The following is a 17815-nucleotide window of genomic DNA, read 5'->3' on the forward strand; positions in this document are numbered from 1 at the left end:
AGCACCTAGAATATCACACTTCTCTGGGCAAGCGTTGCTCAAAAAGTGGAAATGATTCATTAATGGATATTCAGCGTGTTGGTACTTTTGATTGGCTCTGGCATACAGCATGCTTTTAATTCTGTATCAATAGACTTTCAGAACACACAATATAGAGTTTTAATTGCTGCAGGGTTCCCTCCTCCTCCTCCCACTGGCCTTTTATTCAGTGCAGAGTTAAGTGCACTGAAAGTGATGCTAAGAGGCTGCTGGTGCTCCTGCGAGACAAGCATGGCAATCATACTCTGCATGCTTCTGACCCCCCTGCAGGGGGACTCACAGCTCTCGCTCAATGAACAGCGTTTAGGTACAGAGTGTGCCACATACATAGCCAATCCTATATTCAAGTTACGCCAGCTGCATGAGGATGGCAGTCACTACTAAATTCCTGTTGCACAAGTGGGAAAAGGCATCACGCCGGCAGGTGATCTGAGTTCTATGCAATTCACGCTAGTTGCTGATCAGCAATTCGTTTCCAGGTTCAACGGGAAGGTGCTGGTGTTAATCTTTTAAATCTCTTAACAGCTTGGGGCTTGGATTCCTTAGGAACCACCATTTTCTGTACGTTTTACACCTCATGAGCCATCATCATCTAGGGGCCTGTTCCAATCCCCTCCATCTCAGTAGCCAAGGGTTGGGATTTGTGTTGTGGGATTTGTGTTGAGCAAAGTCAATCATGCCCTATCACTACACTGTGCTGGGTGATCACTGAAGACGCTGCTGCTTTTAAAAAAAAGAATTTTAGTTCATTGCATGATTTTTGCTGGGTCAGTTCCGTGTCACCTTTGTGCTGCTGGAGTTTGTTAAACAGGTTGGATACTGCTAACTTTTTAATTTAAATGTCCATTGTTGTATTTCAGGGACTGTGCTTGTTTTATTCTTTTTTTTATTACAGTTTCTTGAGTCTTTTTGGAGAAATTATAAATGTGTGTGTGTGCGCGCGCATAAGTTTATACTGTGACTGCAATACTGCTGCAAATCATAGAATCAGAGTTGGAAGGGACCATAAGGGTCATCTAGTCCAACCCCTGCAATGCAGCAAACTTTTGCCTTACATGGGGCTCAAAGCCATGACCCCGAGATTAAGAGTCTCATGCTGTACTGACTGAGCTATCCAGGTCAAAACACAAAGCACAAATTGCATATTTAAGACATGGGGCTACATTGCTGTCCCCTCATGCCTAAACATACATGGTGAAATCCGAGGACACTCTGGCAATGGGAAACTTGGGGGGAAACACTTAGGGCACTGCACTGCCAATCAGGACTAACATTCCCTTGTCTCCACCTGCTGCAATCTCAATAATTATCTCCCAGCAGCTGTGAAAAACATGCATGCTAAATACAGCAGTGCAAGTAATGCCAGGTTGCCTCGAGTCCCTTGAAGAGGTTTGACTTTGGATGCAAATCCCTCCAGAAGCAAATGCAACTCTTGAAGGGGTGACACTGGTTCCTGATCCTGCACCAGAGGACACAGTACATGTATGTAGCTAGGACTTGGAAGCTTTCTACACACAAGACACAGTGAGATGTGCATTCAGCTCATTCGAAGGTTGGTACCCCAGTCCTAACCTCAGCTTGAACCATCCTTTGCTCTCAGGATCCTCTCCTCTCTCCCTCTGCTACACAATGGCCTACAACTTGCACCTCCAATACTTTCTGCAGTTCTATTTCTATCCCCCACCTTGACTTGTAATGCTCCCTTCTTCTCCCAAGGCCGATTCACACATTACACAGCAAGAAATGAGCCAACAGAAAAGCCCTGATCACAATCCCGTCTCATAGACCCAGCAAGACCCATGTTAGGCACATTCACACTTTATCCTTTTAGGTGTGCCCCAAAACAAGTAATGCGTGAAGGCACTCATGGCCTCTATAGCAGGTGTGCCCAACATGGCATCCTTCAGAAGTTGGTCTCCAAGTTCCATCAGCCCAAGCCGGCATAGTCAGAGATCATGGGAATTGGAGTCTGGCCACACTTGGAGGGCACCATGTTGTCTACATCTGCTCTGTAGATCAGGCCTGGGCATGACAGCCAACATCTGCTTCTAACTGGCAGAGAGATTTTACTCTTCTTCTTCTTCTTCTTTTGCTTCCTGCTCCACACCATGCCTCTCTTATATCCGCTGCCTTGGCAAGAAGATATTACAGGACGAGAGCCGGGTAGTGGATGTGTTTGTAACCCATGACACAAACGCTGTATCTCAGCGCAAAGTCAGACAGCCGGGCACCATGTTGAAAGGGGCATTTTCTCCATCTCCTTGTGCTGCTGGCAGGTTTTTTAAAAAACGGTGTGGCAGAATATACAGGAAGCTTTCCCCGCTGGTCACTTGAACTAAATTTATGGTCACCACTGGCGACCAGGCAGCCATATTTCTGAGCTCTTGTCTAGTGAAATCGGCCATTGCCAGGTACTCTCAAGCTACTTACTCCTCTACCTCTTCCAGTCTTTGGCTCCCATTCCTTGGCTCTGCTTCTCCCCTTAATCCTGATTGCCATTTCAGTTCTACATGCCCCCCCCCAGCTGTCCCCTAGCACCTTCCATCACTTTGTAATAGCCTCAAATAAAACAGGCTGGCAGCCCCTCAACTTCCTCCAGGCACATCACGGTCCTGAATTTCAATAGCCACTTCAGGTTAGCTTGATCAAAATGCAATTCTTCTCCCCCCTCAGCCAGCCCACGTATATAACCAGGGCTGCAATGGCCTCTTCTCCATGGTCCCTGTTCTAAGCCAAGCATAGTTGCGCGTGAGAGAGTATGCTAGATTGCTAAGGCTGTTATGGACTGTAGAAGCAGATCAGGCTATACAAAAAGCACGAAAGTCCTACACTTTCTCCATCTCCCTGCTTTGGAGATATGATCCTTCACTTTCTCTTTGGACTTAGGGCAAGATTCATATGATCAAATCTGGATGAAAAACTGTCTCCCCTTGCTTTTAAAATCTATGCAGCAGGGAGATATTCAGCAGATACGGCTTATCTATCACTGCAACACCATGACAGAAGTTGTACCTGCACAACTTCCCTTTGAATACAGATTTCCAAGGCACAAGAGCACCTTTCAGATATTAGTAGCCTGCCATTTATCCTCAGACATTGAAACTCGGCTCGGCACAGATGTGGGACGCCTGCCGCCCAAAGCAAATCTATTAAACCTTTTCCTGCATTACATCGGTACAGAACTTACACGACTGTAGATCTTCACTGCCATTGCATGCTCTGTACGTTGATTAATTTGAGCTGCATCTCATCAAGGGCTTTGCTGTGGGATTTCTTTAATGTCACAGATCAGCACGGGAACACGCCGATCCCCACGAGCGAACCCCGAGTGCTCACCTCTCGCCAGTATGCAACTACAATTTGCCCAGGGTCCCTCTTGTACCTGACTATGGCTTCCAAGTCAGAGAGCGAGGATGCTGAGCTCATGCCTCTCATTTGGGTAATTAGACCTTGTTTGCACCTGAGTGGTTTAGAGTGGCACTGAAAGTGAAGCTGTTACCCTCATCAGATTCATCCTCCCCTAAACAATAATTACATCCTAGAAAAGGAAGAAGATGCATCCTAAATAGAAACAAGCACGGCAAGGGCAAAGGAGGGAAAAAAGAGAGAATATTTTCTTCCACTTAACGTTCTAAAAGTGGTCCAATCTTCTGAATCTTGGATGAATGTATCTTGCCAAGTTGTCATAGTTAAGACTTTTAAAAAACATCCTGGAACCTTTTCTCTTTTGTTAAAGTACCGAGACTCCCCCTCCCCCCTTTGTGTGCGACTCCTTTTGTTTAATCCAAACAAAAGAGGAAGATTTGATTGGGAATTGGAGAATGCAGTGGGTCCTTGCATGCCCATCTCTGCCGCTGCTTTCTTATCCTTAGGTGAGCACCGGCAATTTGCAACAGCACATCTATTCCCCCCCTTCTTCCAAACGTAGTTAAACACAGGTGACATTTCAGGTAAAGATGATGGGAGGGTTAAATAATGGATTGGATATTATCCTCTAGGATTCTTTCACTGGAGCGTTAAATATGGGAGGGATGTAGAAAAATGCATTATTCCATCCCTTGTAAAAACATTCCCACATCTCTCCATCTCTCTTAAATCCATCAAATTTGCTGAGGATGAGAAAACATTCGTACCTAAGGAGAAGGGTGTTATTCGAGCCATTCTATATATCTTAAAATTCATGGCAATTGTTTGCTTCGCTTAGCACCTTTTAAAGTTAACTGTGTCCAGTAGAGACGGGACTCTCTTACAAAAAGAGGGGGGAAAGTCGGCAATGTCAAGGGTGTTTAGTCTTAAAACATTGTCCCCCGAGAGAGAGAGAGAGAGACTTTCCTGCCCACCCACTCAATATTTATTTATTTATTTAAAAGAAGAAGAAGAATACGGTGAAGATCTCTCTGTTCATGACACAGATCTAGTCCTCTCCATGCGGGTTTTTGGTTTTTTTTACCTGAGGAAATAAATGCGTCGGCTTGTTTCGCGGGTAAGTTGCGACGAGGATCTCCAAGATCACCCGGGCGGGGGTCTCCGGCGGGATCTCCCGGCGCTTAAAGGCGGCCGCGGCACCCCGCTCCAGGATGTGGAAGCAGGCGGGCAGGCAGGCAGGCAGGCAGGCAGGCGTCCGTCCGGCTGCAAGGCTACAGGTCTGCCGGCTGCGGCTGCAGCACGTGCCCCAGTGGCGGCGGCGGCGGCGGCGGCGTCTTGCGCGCGATCCAACTCCGGGCCGCCGCCTCCTCCTGGCCAAGCCTCCCGCCGACTGGAGCGCAGCAGCTTCGCCGGGCGCCCTTACAAAGCAGCGCCGCTCAGCGCACCTCGAAGCTTGCGGCTCTGGGTGGAAGGAGGCGAGGAGGAGGAGGAGGGTTTGCTTTTAAGGCCCCCTCGGCGGAGGAGACGCCGAGCAGCGGCCCACATCCCGGCGCGCCACCTTAAGAGGAGGGAAAGCGGGCTGAGAGCGAGAAGGGCGACCCGGGAGGAAAACGGCACGCGCGCCTTGGTCCCGTCTGGTGCAGAAGGGCTCGCTCGCTCGGCAAGCAAGCAGCTTGGAGGAGCCTGTCTCATCTTTCTCCGACACCCCGCCTTTTTAATCCCCAGGGGGTGCGGGGGTGCACCGGAGCAGAAACCCCTACGCGATTTCATTCCATAGGCCGCCGCCGGGTTCTTCTGTTCCCACGATCGCTAACCCGGGTTGGAAAACGAATAAGCTACGCACATACTCGCATGCGGGGAAAGACGGGGGCTGTGACTGTGAGGAGACCGGGGAGACGCTGGCTGGTGGAAAAGCAGCCCCCCCCCCCCAATGACCACGGTTTAATGATGCGGATGGCATGCGCAAAGAAGCGTGTTGAGGGAGGGGCGCTTCCTCATGGGGGTTTGGGGTTGCAAACGGGTCGGCTTTAGAAAGGGTGAATCTGGAATAGATTGGGAGGGGCGGCGAGCGGGCTGACAGGTTGATGGCAACGCGGTACTGTGGACGCTGCAAAGAAACTTGCAGGCGCTGATCCCAGGACAGGCAGTCTTATGGAAGGGACCTGATACGTAGAAAGCGGCTTTGCGCCTCCTGGGTGCCAAGAGCGGAGGAGAAAATGCAGGAGAAAGCCATGTTGAAAGGGCTCCGAGTTTAGCAAGGCAGCTCTGCCCTTTACAAGGGAACACCTGTATGTATTGCACCTGCGTGTCCCATGACAAACGTGCTGCGAGTGGGCGCAACATACTGGTCTGTGCTCTCTAGGAACCGGTAGGCCATTCATGGTTAGTAGATGTGTGTGTCCAGTAGGGGTGGAGGGAAGAGGGGAGAAAGCTGAGTCTCATTCAAAGGTGTGTCCATCTTATTTGCACTTTTGGAGACAAGGCATGAGCCCAAAGCACAACCATCCTTTGAAATTTGCACTTCTCTGAATTCTGCAATGCAGTTCTCCTGCCAAGCAATGTGTACAAAAAGGCGTATACTAGGGTGAACTGTCCAAAAAAAGTGCATATAATGCAAAAATGCATTGGATCAGGGAAAAAATGGCTTACAAAAATGTGTTTATTAGGCAGCACTGCACATTTTTTTTTAAAAAGGAGACATTTGCACTAAAACACAGTTGAGTATCATAAGCATTTGAAACAAAAAATTGCAAGCTGATGTCAAAATGTGGAGAACTGAACTCAAGACTGGAAAAATGAGAAACTGAAATTGACAGAATCGCCCATCCCTCCTGTCCAGAGAGCTTGAAGACATATGTATTGCTCCCTAGTGAGGAAGGGTTGCAACAATTGAAAGGCTTTTTTCAGCTTAGAAAAAAGAGGGATGATGTGATAGAGATTATACAAGCATGCATAGTGTGAAGAAAGCATATAGATAATATTTTTCTCCCTCTCTCATGATTGGGGTCATTCAGTGAACCCGAACCTTGGAAGATTCAGGGCAGGCCAAAGAAAACCCTCCTCTCAATACAGCACACAGTTAAACTGTGGAAATCTCTAAGATAAGATGTGATGATTGCCACCAACTTGAATGGCTTTGAAGGAAGACTAGGAAAATTGAGAACAAGGCTGCCAATGGCGATTCATTAGGATGGCACCTCTGCTATGAGAGGCAGTCTGCCTCTAAAAACCCATTGTTGGGGAGTGCAAGTGGAAGAGTGTTCTTTGGGTCTGATCCTTCAAGGCTCTTACGTCTGATGCAACTCCAGTGTTTCCCATTGACAGCTTGAGCTCACTCCCAAATGCATACTCCTCCATTCTGTCTTCTGAGACAGATGGATGCCAATTAAAGTGTTCCTCTTAGCAGTTATATTGATGCTGGGATATCATTAAATAAATGGTTGGATCATTTGGTCAACTTTTCAATCACCAGTTCTTAACAACTTTAATCAGGCACTTAACAAAAAAAAAAAGTTAGATACAGGATTTTATAGAATGCAAAAACGTAGGTGGCAGATACTGTCTTAAAAGAGACCTTGCCTTTCCCCCCTCACATAGACACACACATAATGGCATGCCTAAGACGCCTGCCATCTTAGACATGTTGCATTATCTACAAACAAAGGAAGTATTTTTGCCAAAGCTATTGTTTATTCATATGCAAATATATGCAATTTAATTAATCAATTGACTAAACCTCTCACTGTTATTAATCCAACGTTATACTAATCCTTGTTAGGTGATCTTCAAGTGTGCTTTGCATTTTTTCACATCCCTGTGCAACTGAGCCGGCAACCTGCCAGTGGGATTTGTTAAAAAAGAGAGAGAGAGGCTGGTATAAGGAGAGCTGAAATTGCAGAATTGCTGAAATGGGGAATTGTATGAATTCTGCACATTTGCAAGCATTCAGGTCCAATGCGAGTGACTGTGAGTCCTGTAAAGCTCAAATAAGAACATAAGAGCACAACAAATTTCACCTGAGATTCCTAACAACCGGTATTCAGAGACATACTGACAGTGGAAGCAGAACATAGCCATGGCTAGCTCATCCTTCCATGAATTGGTCTAATTCACTTTTAAAGCCATCACTGCCTCCTGTGGAAGGAAGTTCCATTGTCTAACTATGTGCACAGCAGCGACCAGAGAAGGATTGACCACTGGGAGGAGCACAGAGAGAAGAAATGCCTTGGTGCATCTGCAGCAGCTCAGTTGGACACCTTCGTATGCCCCAGCTGCAGCAAAATATGTCTCTCCCATATCGGTCTCTACAGCCACTGCAGGTGTTGTAACTCTCCAACAGTTTGACTCCACCTGCAAAGGAGCACGTTGTCTCCTGAGACAGACGGATGCCAGCAACTAAGTGCAAAGAAGCTCTTCTTTTTAATCTGTCCCTTATCTTCCAACATTCATCTTCATTGAACGTGCATAAATTCTAGTGTTATAAGAGCAGGAGAAGAACTTCCCTATTCACCTCCATGCCTCACACAATTTTATGAACTTCTGTCATATTGCCTCAAACTCACTTTTTCTCAGATGCTGCAGCCTTTTCTTATAGGAGGGCTGCTTCTTTCTCTTGGTAATTTTGCTTGCCCTTTTCTCATACGAGATACTAATCCTGTGCACACATGCACACTGCAACCTTTAATTTCGTAAGGGTTAGTCTCTTGCAGCAGACACAACAAAGAGTAAGATTTAATTCTCCATCTTAAATGCATCTATTAGTCCACAAATTTATAATAAATTTTCTCACGTGTTATGGTGACACAAGACTATTGTTTTACTTCTGTAGTCACGACTCCTGGAGATCCCTTTTGCAATTTACAAGCTGCATCATGCATATATTAGGATACTTCTAGATAGAGGCTTAATATTGCATTCAGGCATCACTTTGACAACAGCCCCCCCCCCCCTTGTTTATCTTATCAGACTTTTCCACAGAATTAAATTGGGGGGGGGTGTATGTGTATGTGGGCTGCCATTTTGCTGCTATTGATGTCATGTGGATACTGAAAAAAATTATATGCATGAACAACATCAATCCCATAATAAACATCCACTTGGAAGCACCCTAAATCTTTTGTTTCTATCAGCTTTTGTTTCAGCATTAATAGACAGTTGTTGTTTCTAGAGAGAATAATGGTGCTTCCAGATGGAATGGTTCTGAAATCACGTCGGAACTGAACTGATCAGAGTGCTGATCACTCCTAGCCCAAATAGGTGATAGACCCATCACTGAATTTAAACAGCAGCAGTACTGCCAAACTCCCATGTTAAACAGTACCCTTTCTTAAAAGTACCCCCTTGTCTGCTTCAGGGCTGGGCATCTCTGGCTCTCCAGAGGCTGCTGGACTCTGAACTCCCGTTAACCTAAGGCAGCATGGTCAGTGGTTAGCCGCGATGGGGAATCTCATCCAGTAGCAACTGTAGGACTTCAGGCTGAACACACCTGCCTTGCGTCTTGGTCAGTGCTAACTGGCATTGGGTGAAAGCAGCTGTTTGCAAGCATGCCAGAATATGAAATGCGCAAACTGCTTCCCAGTTAAAGAAATCTCTGACTAGTAATGTGATTTGTAGCCAATTACGTGATTAAATTTGAATGAATTTGCATATGAATACAGCATTGATCTGAATAAAAATTGCATACTTAGTTCTTAGAACATTCGCCAGCCATTATCACCTTTAAAATGAGAGGGACATGTTGCTACATGATTTAGGTGCCATTCTGCAATCAGGATTTCAGATAAATTAATTACTTGCAGTTGTGGAAAGCTAGAGGGTTTTTTTTGTTGGTTTTTTTAAGGAGGGGAGCCTAGGTTTGGCCTATTGGCTCACCCTCTTCTATTCAGCATTTTAGCAGCTTTCTAGCTGATGTGCTTCTGAACAACCCCCTTCCCACTGCTCCGTTGATTGTTAAGTTAGAAGAGAGCTCATGGAGGACAGCACAGGAATAATATTTTATTTTTATTTTTACCAGGTTAAAAAAAAATGGTTGCCCCGATTAGTTGTGTGCTTGTTTTTAATCAATTAGAATGTTAATCTAAAGGATTAATCAACTAAATGTTGTAGCTGAGGAGAGAGCTTGCTACAGACCCGGCTTCTGTTAGGTCGGGCTGTTAATCAGCACAAGCCTTGCATTCTGCGGCAGCCGTGAGCAATTAATTTCTGTGAAATCCTGGTTGCAGGAGAACACCTACAGAAGTTGATGCTTCCCAAAGCTGCTGTGTAATTTACCAGTCATTTCTCTAGGCAGGAGAAAGAGAGAGAGAGAGAGAGAGAGAGAGAGGGGAACTGCCGAACAACCAGGGTTTGGTTCTGCTCGGTCCCTTCTCTGATGGTTTTAGTCCTTGCCAGCAGCAATGTGCCCTCTTCCCTTCTGCCCGCTGCATTTGCACTCATGCTTGGAGGAAGCGGCTCCCAACAGGATCATCAGGGCAAGGTTCCTCAACACCCTCATCCATCCAATCCTAGCCCCAGCTGGGCAGTGTAATGAGAGGCAGAGCCCTGCCTCTAACCTCTGGCCTTGCTTTGCTGGGCTCTGGCAAAGAGGCATCATTGACACGGCAGTGTATATATATCCGCTCTGACTGCCTGAAAAACCATCTGCTCCTCTTGCCTGCTTCCAAGCAATGCAAAGGGCTGTGGGATATTGCCTGGGTCCAGGGTTCTTTGTCCTCACACCCATCCAACCGGCCAGAGTGTCTTCCTCGAGTACCTGCATTTCTGACCCATGCTGCCATGTTCTTGTTGTTGTTTAGTCATTTAGTCGTGTCCGACTCTTCGTGACCCCATGGACCAGAGCACACCAGGCACTCCTGTCGTCCACTGCCTCCCGCAGTTTGGTCAAACTCATGCTGGTAGCTTCAAGAACACTGTCCAACCATCTCATCCTCTGTTGTCCCCTTCTCCTTGTGCCCTCCATCTTTCCCAACATCAGGGTCTTTTCCAGGGAGTCTTCTCTTCTCATGAGATGGCCAAAGTATTGGTGCCTCAGCTTCAGGATCTGTCCTTCCAGTGAGCACTCAGGGCTGATTTCCTTAAGAATGGATAGGTTTGATCTTCTTGCAGTCCATGGGACTCTCAAGAGTCTCCTTCAGCACCATAATTCAAAAGCATAAATTCTTTGGCAATCAGCCTTCTTTATGGTCCAGCAAACTGAACTGCATGTAAGCTATGCATGCCAAAGGTATACATCTCTTTGCTTAAACAAGAGTGACTGTTTGGCCTCCTGCATTGCCAGTTGGTTCCTCAACTCAATTCAAGGTGTTCACGTCAGCAGACCCTCCAAGGGTCCATATTTTCCAGGGGCAATCCAGGATTTAAAGAAGCCACCCCAGTTTCTGATTTGATCCTGGAATGTCCCGCTGTTCCTTAGGATGTTTTTATTTTCATCAGAGAAATGTTGGAGGGTATGTTTAGTGTTTAAAGCCCTAAACTACTTAGGGTCAAAATATCTGAATGAACACCCATGGATGTTAAGATTGGCAGAAGGGACTTTATTGGTTGTTCAACCACCCTTGGACGTTCAGGGCAGGGGCGGCCTGGGAGAGGGCATTCTCTGGGGCAGCCCCTAAGTTGCCGAACGCCCTCTCCACAGAGATGCATCTTTCGGCAAATCTGGCCTAAGTTTATTCTGCTCACTGTGACCTTGAACAAATAGGCTTTCTATGTTGTGGGTTTGACTTATGGGAAAGAAGTACACACCCACCCACACATAGACACACAACAAATTGTGGAAGGTTGACTTGATACCAGCCATTCTGGGGAGCTTGGAAGATTGAGAACGCTGTCAAAGATATCAAACTGGATTTTATAGGCGAAATGACATTTATAAAGCTGTAACATATAGGGGATATCTAGCAGTTGGCAAAGCAAAAAGCGTGATGCCATTTTCTGCTGACTGCTTATATCCTTGGGCCATCTTGCACATGACACAGCCTTGCTACTAAACATCCACTAAGGGAGGAATTCAACTAATCCTGGTACCATTTTTAAAAAAATATTATTTATACCCTGCCCAGCTGGCTGGGTTTCCCCAGCCACTCTGGGCGGCTTCCAACAAAATATTAAAATACAGGGGTCTGTTAAACATTAAAAGCTTCCCTAAACAGGTCTGCCTTCATATCTCTTCTAAAAGTCTGGTAGTAGTTGTTGTTCTCTTTGACATCTGGTGGGAGGGTTTCCAAAGAGCGGGTGCCACTACCAAGAAGGCCCTCTGCCTGGTTCCCTGTAACTAGGCTTCTTGCAGTGAGGGAACTGCCAGAAGGCCCTCGGCGCTGGACTTCAGTGTCTGGGTAGAATGATGGGGGTGGAGACGCTCCTTCAGGTGTACTGGACTGAGGCCATTTAGGGCTTTAAAGGTCAGCACCAACACTTTGAATTGTGCTTGGAAACGTACTGGGAGCCAATGTAGATCTTTCAAGACCGGAGTTATGTGGTCTCGGCAGCCGCTCCCAGTCATTCTGGATTAGTTGTAGTTTCTGGGTCACCTTCAAAGGTAGCCCCACATAGAGCACATTGCAGTAATCCAAGTAAGAGATAACTAGAGCATGCACCACTCTGGCAAGACAGCTGCCCTGGACACTGAATTGACTTGTGCCTCCATGGACAGCTGTGAGTCCAAAATGACTCCCAGGCTGCACACTTGGTCCTTCAGGGGCACAGTTACCCCATTCAGGACCAGGGAGTCCTCTGCCCCTGCCCACCTCCTGTCCCCCCAAAACAGTACTTCTGTCTTGTCAGGATTCAACCTAAATCTGTTAGCCGCCATCCATCCTCCAACCGCCTCCAGACACTCATACAGGACCTTCACTGCCTTCACTGGTTCTGATTTGAAAGAGGTAGAGCTGGGTATCATCTGCATATTGATGAACACCCAGCCCAAACCTCCCAGTGACTGCATGTAGATGTTGAAAAGCATGGATGAGAGGACAGAACCCTAAGGCACCCCACAAGTGAGAGCCCAGGGGTCTGAACACTCATCCCCCCCCCACTTTCTGAACAGGGCCCAGGAGGAAGGAGTGGAACCACTGTATAACAGTGCCCCCATGACAAATATATCTGTTTAACATGCCTGTTTGTCACATCCACACAATTGGGTCCCCCCCCCAAAAAAAGTGTGGCTTTATCTTTTGCATTTACTGTGACACTTATTGTGGCATTTACTGAGATTCAGAGCAACCTATGCTTGCATACTATTGGATTTGACAAAGGGAGCCGCTGCCTGTGTTTTGGCAGAAGAAGCAACTAGGGAGCTATTTGGAGCCCAGATTCTTCCCATATTCAGACAGTTGTCAGCAAGCAAGAGGCTGTGGTAGACAGAGGAGGTTTGGGGCATGAGGTTCCTTCCCTTTCAGGTAGGTTGAAGGCTGGAGTAGACCAACAAGTGTGTGTGAGGAGGAGCAGAGTTTGGAAAGTGGGAAACCACCAAAGAAAAGCTGGGTGTCTGATGCAAGGGCTGTGGATGGCGTGTGGGTGATTTCACTTGGCACGCAGCCCTGCCAGATCAATGCAATAAATAAAAACTAAAAACTGCAAGTTCATCAGATGAGAAGGTGCAAACGATGGGCAAATCATGCATCTTACTCTGTGTGCGGCTCCTGCAAGTTGTTCTACTTCCTTGTTTTGGACTGGAGCTCTGCCAATATGTTGCTGTAGCAGCAGGAAGAGTTTGCCGCTGTTTCTTCTCCACTCCTCCTTTCGTTCCTTAGAAAGTGTCACCAACATGCACAGGCCACCACAAGGTTTGTGGAACGCCCACAAATGTGGATGAGTTTGAAGAAGCCCTGTCAGATACCTTCAGTGTCTCTGGGAGTTCAGACAATGTGTAGAGCCTCTAATTACCTCTGATTAGCTGACAGAGAATCTCAGAAAACATCCCTCCCCCCACCCGGTTTCCCCTCTGTTCTTTCACTCCACTCTTTTTATTTATCTGTTAATTTAGTTAAAGTGTGTCTTATGTGATTTTGGCATTCTGAGATTAAGATTTGGGTGGGTGAGTGAGTGAGTGAGGGGAAAGGCATTTGGAGGGGAAGGGTAGTTTTATGAGAAAAGGCTGAATGGGCTGAGAAAGGAGGAGGGTGAATTTATTAGGGATCAAATATTTTTAAATACACATTCTTTTTCGCTGTGTGGTTTCAGATAGAAAACTCTGAGTAATAGGTGTTTTTTTAAGGGCCTGGTCGACCATCAGCTGTCAGATGTTGCTGTAAAAGTTCTGCAAGTGATTACTGAATTATCTAATAATAATTCAGAGCACCCAAAAAATTTCCTTCATTCATTCACAAAAGAAAAGCACTGGATAGCACCCTACAATTATACCTTTTGGCTGCCCAGAGGATTCCACCCCCCCCCATCCACATTTTTAATTGGACCAACCAAATTCCATTTCCCGGGCCAATACATGGATTGGAAAGTAATTATCCTTCAGATTTTGCATCTCTTCCGAATTTTGTGATTCATTTCTTGGTGTCATGATTCTCATGGAGATACCATGGTGGGGATGGCTGGATCCCCAATGGGAGAACCTCAATGAGTTGGAGCTGAAGAACCCTGGGAAGGGTCCTAGTGGGATAGGGGAGGTGAAATTGGGACCTCAAGATAGCTGTGAGCCCAAGAATCTGGGAAATGGAGAGCTGGACCCGGGGAGGGGGGCAAACAAAGCAGGTTGGCAGAGGAGTATTCCACCCCATGACACACCCTAGTTAGATGCCTCCTGCTGTGGAGCCACCCTGGGCCCTCCTCCTGTCAGTGAGGAGACTCCCCTTTGTAAGAAGGTGACTGAGAAGTACCGTAAATCAAATGGCTAGCTGGCACCACCTTTGTCTCCAAGGGCACAGATGCTAGTACTAGCAGCCCCACCCACTTGGAAGAATGCCCATTTGCTTGCCCAGTCATGGAACTCTGGCCACTTGCCGTGCTAAAGATGTGCCCACCCAACTCAGAGGCATACCTAGGTTCCCTTGTGTCTTTGGCAAGGAGCTGTATCGGCGCCTCTGAAGCTGGGAGAGACCATGGACCAGAAACTCAAAAGGTTCTTTTTTTGTTGCCTTTCCTGCTCTGCCAGTGGCTTCCTCAATGGCCTCAAGGGTCAGGTCTGCTCTGCTGTGCCTCCCCCTGCCTCTTCCTCCTCCTCCCCTGTAGTCCAGCAGTCTGATGGGCACACGGGCTCCTAGCCACTCCAAGCCAGAGCTCTTGCAACCTAAAATGGAAAATTGTGGAGCCGAAAGATGGGGGAGATGGAAAGGTTTGGTGTTTGCATTTCTGCAACGAGCTACTCATTGTTTGCTATTTTAGAGCACAGCCTTTACCTTTGTTGCATCTGTCTTCTCCTCTGGATTCTCCAGGCTACTGCACAGCAGCTTGCATAGCATATTTCACTATTTTACGACAGAGAGGCAGGGAGTGGAGCTCCCATTCCTAGCTGTCTGTTGCCAACTTCCTGTTCTGCTCTGCCAGGTAGGAACCACACCTGTGGTAGGACATCAGAAAGAGTGCAAGAGGCGAAACTCACTGCAGAAGTGTCAAGCAAAGAATTCAAGAGATAGTTATATATTTCATGTCTCCTTATTTGGAGGAGGACCCCTGGGCTTTTCTAGCTTTCTGTTCAGCTATGTGTAAAGCTCCACCTGACCTCAGAGTCAAAGGGGGAGGGGAGCTCAGTGCAGAGGGACTGGGCAGCTGCTGTGAAGCTGTTGCAACACCTGGCTCCTCCTTGTCCTCTCCTTCAGATCCTGAGCTCAAAATGTGTGCCTCTGCACCCAGGCCTCTCCTTGGAGGGCTCCCTGCCTCCGGTTCTTCTTGTTCATTCAAGCCTTCTGTGTCTTCCACCTCCCAGCTTCCTCTCTGATCTGTCTTCTGCGTCCCACCACCAGTCCCCTGGGTCTGAGCCTTCTTCCTTGTGGCTTCCCTAAGCCGTTCCTCAGCTGGAGCCTCCCACCACTCCTTGTCATCCAGCCAGTCCCTGACAAGTAGTGATGATTCTTCTCCTGTGATGTGATTATTACCATTAAAAGACTGTCTGAACCCACTCAGTGAGGAGACTCTAAAACATTAGCGCACATATAGTGTGCCATAATCAGAGGGGCTGAGTTACTTGTAGTTCAAATAAACCATTGAACTGAACTGAGCATTTTAATGCGGAATGGTTCCTTTGTGGGAAGAGGCCTGCAACTATCCCACTGTTCCATTTCCCTTTCTTTCTCACAGATTTCATTAATGACATTGTTGCATACTTTTTTAATATTTTTTTTTTAAAAAAAGCATTTTTAACCATCTAGACGTGAAATACAGATCAACACGCAAGGTAGTGAACTATTGTTCTTTTTCAATTTTTAAGGTGAAACTACTGCATGTTAAATATGAGCACAGATCTGGTCAAGGTCACACAGTGAAGTTGGAGAGAGAGAGAGAGAGAGAGAGAAACAGAACCCAGGAATACTAATTGCCCATCACCTCTTTTAATTGACTGGAGACATTAACTTTCTCACTGCTGGCTAAGTTGCTTGGCTCTTGATCTTCCAAGCCTGCCATTCTGCAAAAGGTATGAGCTGCTATGCCAAGGTAGCTAGCATCTGCAATTTAAAGAGAAACTCGAAAGCCAGTTCTGCAAGCTAAGCTCTGCATTTTCTTTTCCTTGCCTCCTAGCAGCAACAGATCTATACACCAATCAAGCTATTTTTGCTACAGCCTGGGGGGACAGAGAGAGAGAGAGTGATGGGGAGAGATTGTTATTGTTCTGTCTATTTTTAAATGCTTTGGAGGCATTCCATTACTACAAAGATTTTGTTTGTGGGGGGGCAGGAGGTGCATATATGATCTAGAGACAGATTGCTTGTGCACCTGTTATCCTAAAACCTGGAGGATAAGCTACCTAATTTATTCATTTAACAATATTTATTAGCTGCCCTTCCTCAAAAGATGCCAGGGCAGTGCACAAGACTGTGAATAAGCTTCATGCAACGTATAAATATAATTTAAAACCAACAAATATCTACAATGAGACAAAATTGGAAGGGGACCCCCGCCCCAGCTAAAAACAGAATAATGCACAGGTTGAAAAAACGTGTTTGGAAATACATTGAAACAGAGAATTACTGGAGCCTGGAGGTTAACATTAACCATGGCTTTGCATTATGTGTGAACCAGGTCAGTGTCAGTTATAGGTAGGAATGGACCACGTATAATAGGTATGTGGAATTTCCCTTGTAAGTATCAAATAGTCAAATGGTCAGTTTATGAACTCAAGTTTGTATAGACCTGCTATAGACTGGCCTACAAAGGCTTGGTAGATGAGGTAGTCCAAATCTGTGGTTGGGGATTGGGTTAAGACATCTAATTCTAAGATTATATAATTGATCCAAGAAACTACAAGAAGAAAGCAGCTGGAGGGAACGATTCATGGTTCAGTTGTCTCTACACAAATGCACAGAGTATGGGAAACAAACAAGACGAATTGGAGCTTTTAATACAGGATGGCAAATATGACCTGGTGGGATGAAGACTCATGATTGGAATGTAGGAACTGAGAGGTAAAACCTGTTCAAAAGGAATATACTAAACAGGAAGGGTGGAGGAGTAGCATTATATGTAAAGGATGTGTACAGTTGTGAATAAATCCATGCCATGGAGCATGAAAAGCAGATTGAGAGTATACAGGTAAAAATTGCAGGAGAGAGAAACAACAGTGACTTTACTGTGGGTGTCTGCTATAGACCTCCAAGACAGACTGATGACTTGGATGATGCCTTCCTAGGGCAGATTACCAAACATGCAAAATGGAGAGATATAGTAGTCATGGGAGACTTCAGCTTCCCCGATATCTGTTGGGACTCAAATGCTGCCAAGAATGTAAGGTCTGACAAATTTCTCCATTGCTTCGTTGACAATTTCATTTCCCAGAAGGTGGAAGAAGCAACAAGGGGATCATCCATCTTGGACCTGGACCTCACCAACAGGGAAGAACTGATTGACAAAGTGTAAGTACTTGGAAACTTGGGAGGAAGTGTCCACGTCCTCCTGGGTTTCATGTTACAGAGGCAAGGGAAAGCTGACTGTAGTCAGACTAGAATGCTCATCATCCCTGACAATTGGCCATGCTGGCTGGGGCTGAAGGGCACTAAGTTGGCTGCCATATATGTACCTGCACTGCTGGCCCTTTTTTGGTAGTCCTCCACATTGCAGAAGGATGTTGACACGACCCTGATTCTGGGGGAGAAGTATTCTCTGTGTCAAGGAAATCTCCCAGAGTGCTTTGTGTGCTTCTGGTGTAGTGCCGAAAACTCTGTGCAGAGGTGTAGTGAGAGGCCAATCATCTTTTTGCTCTGTTGCTACTGTGAATAAGGGGCGGGAGACTCTTATTGTAGATGGTTGTGGG

At 46.4% G+C, this 17815-nt stretch overlaps 1 protein-coding gene across 2 annotated transcripts in view; it reads right to left on the reverse strand.

Moving 5' to 3' along the window:
* LOC310675978 (galactosylgalactosylxylosylprotein 3-beta-glucuronosyltransferase 1-like) overlaps window positions 1–5322 on the reverse strand; it is a 62621-nt gene extending 57299 nt beyond the window's left edge. For both annotated transcript variants that reach the window (XM_083437220.1, XM_083437219.1), the window contains exon 1: window positions 4490–5322. The gene's annotated coding sequence lies outside the window, so the exon portion shown is untranslated. The remainder of the gene's footprint in view (window positions 1–4489) is intronic.
* Window positions 5323–17815: the final 12493 nt, after the last annotated feature.

This window comes from Podarcis tiliguerta (genome assembly GCF_965153285.1).
Source record: "Podarcis tiliguerta genome assembly, chromosome: 4".
Classification (NCBI taxonomy): domain Eukaryota; kingdom Metazoa; phylum Chordata; class Lepidosauria; order Squamata; family Lacertidae; genus Podarcis; species Podarcis tiliguerta.